The following is a 6191-nucleotide window of genomic DNA, read 5'->3' as shown; positions in this document are numbered from 1 at the left end:
CATATTCTGTATGCCAAAGAGGATGCTACTAAGGGGAAGTTTGCCTTTACCACGGAAGATTATGACATGTTTGAAGTGTGTTTTGAGAGCAAAGGAACAGGGCGGATAGTGGCGAAAAATTATGAAGAGATTGCGAAGGTTGAGAAACTCAAACCACTGGAGGTGGAGCTCCGACGCCTGGAGGACCTTTCAAGAATCAATCGTGAATGACTTTGCCTACATGAAGAAGCGGGAAGAGGAGATGCGGGACACCAATGAGTCCACGAACACCCGAGTCCTGGACTTCAGCATCTTTTCCATGTTCTGCCTCATTGGACTGGCCACCTGGCAGGTCTTCTACCTGCGTTGCTTCTTCAAGGCCAAGAAGTTGATAGAGTAATGAGGCTCAGTCTTCAGTCCCCTGGTATCTCAGCCAGCAGAACATCGCTGGGACGTGCCTGGCCTACGTAGCTCAAGGCCATCTACTAACAGTATCACCCAGGCACAGTGGAGCTTTCTTGCCAGAACTGATTTCTTTTGGTGTGGGAGAATATGGGGCACCACCTACACCCAGCAAGTCAATGAGGACTTCTTTTTAATGTGGTAGGATTTGGACTGGTTTTTCAACAAGATTATTAAAGTCACCTATGGAAAAAACAAAACAAAAATAGGGGTTACGTAGATAATGCCAAAGCCAGCATTCGCCCTGGGTTCCCTCACGTGATCCGTTTGAGCTGTTTGCTTTTATTTCCCACTTGCTCATCGCCTTGATCTTCCGCTCTAGTTCTCCCCCTGTGTTTCTATGCCCGTGGTCAGCTTGTCTCATGCCAGTTGTCCTCTTCGGTATCCTTGTGAAAACACCGTGGACTTTCTTTTGGCCCTTAGGTGAAATGTTTACATAGCTTCTGGTGAGATCCTTCATAATTCTGTCTCCTAAAAGGGTCGTGGATGGGTCACATAAAAACGTGAACTTTGAACTTTAGGTAATCTCTTCAAAGAAAATCTCAATTTTAGACATTAAAATGTTCGTGTTCAACTGCTTGAACTCCATGTGTGTGTTTTTAGTTCTGTCACGTGTAGATCCCAGTGATCATTTCAAGGTACTGCCCTACCTTCTCAGCTCTTCTCAGTTTTAGGAGCTGTATGATGGAAACGGACTAAACAGTACCTTGAGGGGTCTGGGGAGTCCAGAGAGATTTCTGGGGGGCCAGAAGGATACAAGCTGAAGCTCAGAGAGCTGATATGGAAGATGAGGGAAGTAAAGGGTTGGCTCGCAAAGGCCAGAGAGAATGGTAAATAAATACCGGAGTCAGCAATTTAGGAGGCCAAATGAGAAGCAAGGACCATTGAATCATAAACATGAACTGTGTTGTGGAGCGCACTCCCATTCAGATGGAGGCCTCATTGTACGAGTTCAGCTTGTGAGTTCACATAGTGACTGGATGCAAGGACAGGCATCCTAACACACGTCTCTCAAGAGCAGGTTCCTGGACCACTCTCTATTTCTGCATAGAAGAGTCTCTGCGTATTATGCTTCCAACACACCCAGGAACAGGCCAAGACGTGCACGCTGGGAGAAGCCAAGCTGCAGCTGCTCTGGCTTTCTCCTGCCTTTGAGCACTGTCGCCTCCCTTGTTCTGCCAGAGAAGCCAATCTCAGAATGATGTCACTGAATCATGAGGAGTAGGCCTTGTCAATAGTGTTAAAAGCCAGGTTTCTCCCCCAACCAAGGCTGGGAAATGTGAGATACGTTGGCTGAATTCAAGTTCCCACAAGCAGGTGGGACAAGAGTGAACGTTCTCAGACTGTGAACAAAGCCGTAACTAATTCTCATTTCATAGGCCCCGAATCAGGCCAAGAGTCAGAAGGTTCATTTCTGAACCCATCTAAGTGAACACCAGATGCAGGCTTCCCCTGAGGCAGTAGCCTGGGCACAGTGTCAAGGAAGAGAAGTGCTATTATCCTCCTGGTGCTAAGCCTATAGCTGCGATAAAGCAGCCAGCCATGCTCAGTGAGCTCATGCTCTGTACTGGGCACTGTTCTGAGCTCTTGGATGTGCTGAGTTAATGGACTGCAGAAACTCTGAAGTCAATGATACCACCACCCCAACTGTACAGAAGCCAAAGGTAGCCCGGAAGGTTAGAATAGATGCACACAGGAGGGCTCAACACCTGGGAAACAGAATAAGTATTGATATTTAAATGTGTTCCCACCTTTGCTGGAATTGACTGAGTGGGTCTCACTTCCTCATTATTAAGCACAGACCTACCCAGACCTACCCAGAGACTTCTATGACTCTATTCAAATGAGCGAGTCTAAAAGCCGTGATGGGAGTTTAGAAAAACAACGCTATGTTTGTTACACACAATGCATCCAGCTAGAGGGAGGTTGGGAGGGTTTGTGGTGGAAGTGGACATCCAGGATTTTGAAAAATGTGCAAGACATCAATCAAGGCAATAGGAAGAGACAAACAGAAAGATGGACACACCCAGAGAAGAGTAGGAAGTAGATCATGGCTGACACATGGACCCCCAACAGACCCCAAAGCAGAGATACTGAAGACCTTTGCACTATACCCTAGAGTATAGTGTTTAACTGCTTTGTACACTGGGCCTATGTGCATAGAAACAGTTTTGGTCATTTCCTTTTTATCTTTAAATTATATCCCCAGTTTGGGGAGAAAGAAGGGAAAGGAGAAAGTACAGAGGAGGAACAGGAGATAAATTTAAAATGGTATGTTTGGAGAAGAGCATGGAGAATTTCAATCAGGGTCCTCAAACCCACAGCACACACACCACCACTCCTGTGCTCAAAGCAGACATTACTAGTAGACACCATTAATAGCATAACAGGCATCACTAATAGATTGTGGAATGATTTCTCACTGAGTCCATAGATGTCGAGCCCTCAAGAGATATAAATTATTCCAGGTATCATTAATGGTTTATACTAGAGCCATGTAAAAAGAACGTGGGCTTTTTTTATTCCTACCAACAACCACTCCATGCTCGCTTAGCTCTTTGTTTTAGCTATTGGCCCTAAAGGTCCACTCGTTTCTAAGTATCATCAAAATGGGACCATAAATCCACAGCCACACACGAGTTGCATCCAGAGGGATCCAGATCCATTCCCAACATGTTAGTCAGTGGATCAAAACTGGGATAGAACTTGTCTGTTGTCCATAATACCAAATGGCAATCAATCTTTATCTATTAATATACAGCATAAAGTATCCATTGGGTAATGACATTGGCATTTGGAAATTTGGGGGTCCAGAAGTAGAATAAAAGCTTATGTCTCATGGCTAGGAATGACAGGCCATGGTCCTCCTGTAGAGGATGGGTGGGAAGCAAGTGGCATCCGCAGTAAGGAAGGAGAGGGCAATGCACTGAATAAAAATTTCATCTCTTTTAGATTGAGGAGACAAAGATCTGAAGCCATGACTTGCACTTCTCTGTGTCGCTATATGTGTTTGGACAACTCCTTTCACCTCTCAAGACCTCGGAGTTCTCATGGGGATGTAACTGGTCACATCACTGATACCCCACCTCACAAAGCTCAGATGGAGCAACTGTAGCTGATGCCCCCTTCTTCTCTCAATAGCTCCCAGGTTTTGTGTGGATACACCTTTGAAAGGACTTCATACCATGTGTCTCAATTACCCCCAATCTAGGAGGCTACGTGTGTTTCAGGCTGGTTCACGCGGGCACCCTGAGCTTAGAAACACACATTTAAAAGTCACTCTTTATTAGAAGGAAGGTGGGTCTGAGGAGCCAGCACTGCTATACAACCCATCTGCCTCCGGAGCAGCTCTGGCCTGGCGTTGTATTACTTGCCTGTATATATTCCCCGCCCCCCCCCAAAAAAAAATTCTTAATATTTCTGTGAGTCAATCTCCAACATCCCTGGTTGATATAGCAAGAATGAAATAAAGAGGGAATATTAGAAAGTTCTTAGCGTGTGTAAAGAATGTGGACTTGTGCCAGGCATATAGAATTTTCTAATATAAACCATCCAAGAGTCGTATTGAGATTGATGAAGCAGGATGGTTGGGTGTGCCCTCTGTCTTCAGATGCAACCCTACATCTGTCCTCAAGTGTGCAGACGGATGCAGTGAGCTATGCTCCATAGCTTCTCATACCTTCTGAGGCCCACAGGCGCTACATCACCAGGATGTGTCACCTCCATCACACAACAGTCGAGGTTTCTGTACCATTTCTCTGCCTGATTTGCTCTCTCTCTCAGACGTCTTTCTTGAAGAGCTGATACAACACAAAAGGCCAGGAGAAGAAAGGCACTAGCGTTCCTTCAGCTCATACTGAAAGATTATGGATGATGAACGGTGATAACCAGATGCTTTGTAACTATCTAGCTTTGCAGCTAAATAGTTCAGCCTCTATCCAGTTTTGCAGCTGACCAACATTGCAGCTGTTCGGCTTTGCCAGCAACTGTCTTTGCAACTAAGCAACTTCCTGAGAAGGTGAATCATCCCCGTTCTGCAGCACAGTCCATTCATGTTTAAATGTCTGTGTTCAGTGAGGAAAAACCCCAGCTGAAATGCCATGAAAAAGTTTGATCCAACCTGGCTTCCATGCCAGTCAGAATCCAGTGCCCATCTTTGATGTAAAATGACTATAGAGTCTGAGTCCATCCTAACCATGATTAGTTTTTGTGGTGGTTTGAATGAGAATCAGCCCCACCAGCTCATATGTTTGAATACTTTAGTATTCCCAGTTAGTGGAACTGTTTGGGAAGGATTGGGTGCAGCCTTATTGAAGGAGATTTATCACTGGGGAACCTTTGAGGTTTTGTCTCCTGCCGTATGCACTTTCTGCCTCCTGTTTATGGTTCAGGATGTGAGCTCTCACCTGTTCCTGCGGCCATGTCTTCACTCAACCATTCCCGTGGACCCTAACCATCTGGGACTATAAGCCCAATTAAACACTCTCTTTTATGAGTTTCCCTGGTCACGGTATTTTGTTACAGCAACGGAAACGTAAGTGGCACAGCTTTTTCCAAGACTTCTGTTAGATACTCCTGGTGGTTAAACTTCGTCTTAACCTTGCTGGATTTAGACGCAACTGAGGGACAGACCTCGGAGTGTGTCTATGACTGTATTTCTGCAAAGGTTTAGCTGAAGGGAAACCTACCACCACTGTGTGTGGCGCCATCTCACAGACGAGGGTCCAGACTGGATGCAAAGGGGGAGATGAGGAAGCCAGCTGAGCACCACCATTCAATTCATCTCTCTTTGCTTCCTAGCTGTAGACACTATAGAAGTAGACACTTCTGCTGCCATGGCTCGAACTGCCCTCAGTAGCATCAGCCTTGCCACGATGAACTATACCCTCCCACTATAAGGAAAAAAAAAAACTGTCCTTTTCCTAAAGTTGCTTTGGCAAATATTCCATCAGGAGCATGGCAAAGAGCGACTAACACACCTGGAAAAAATGAATACCTTTCACTGAAAACACCCATCTATCTTCCTAAAGGAAACTATCGGATTGTAAGAGATATACTATATGTCTCCACAAGGGAAAGTAAATCAGACAATTTAATTAGAAACTGTGGGAAAGAAGAAACAGCGCTACGTCAGATTTTGTTACAGAGAAGACATTAGCTGAGCATTTTCCCAAGTGCTCGCTGCATGTTCACAAGCTGTCCAAACACAGAAAAAGGCATCCGCAGCGCAGCACTAAGACAAACTGCTCCACGTTACACAGATCCGTCCATCCCTGTCAGGTTAGTTGTCAAAACAGATCATTCTTGTCTCTACCAGCCAGGTTTGTTTCTGCAAGCACCAAGTCTCCAGCTTCATTACGGTAAGAAGGGAAGGGAGGCAACCTCGGACTTACAGGAAACTCTCCCAGTTGGCCCACTTACATGCGGCCAGAAGGCGCTATACGGGATGCTGGACAAGAAAAGACATCAACGATCTTAGCCAGCTCTGGACTCAGATGCTCTACTGGCAACGGTGGTATGAAGGTTATAGGGTAGCCAACATTTTTCTTTTACTAAGCTTAATTAAAATATGATTACATCATTTCCCCAACCTCTTTCTGATTGGACATGAGGCCTGCTTCATAGGGGAATTTCACCCTACCACAGTAAATCTGGTCTTAAGCTAATGGCTGGGAATACCATAGGTCCTGGGGCGGGACAAACATACTACTGTTTTGGTAAGTAGTCATGTTGCCAGACTGCATTCTAAA

At 45.4% G+C, this 6191-nt stretch overlaps 1 pseudogene; it reads left to right on the top strand.

The window, feature by feature from the left end:
- Positions 1 to 3: 3 nt before the first annotated feature.
- On the top strand, positions 4 to 1026 carry LOC101997450 (annotated as a pseudogene).
- The last annotated feature ends 5165 nt before the right edge of the window (positions 1027 to 6191 follow it).

Source organism: Microtus ochrogaster, chromosome 15 (genome assembly GCF_000317375.1).
Source record: "Microtus ochrogaster isolate Prairie Vole_2 chromosome 15, MicOch1.0, whole genome shotgun sequence".
NCBI lineage: Eukaryota > Metazoa > Chordata > Mammalia > Rodentia > Cricetidae > Microtus > Microtus ochrogaster.
This window is presented reverse-complemented; position numbering and strand designations above follow the sequence as displayed.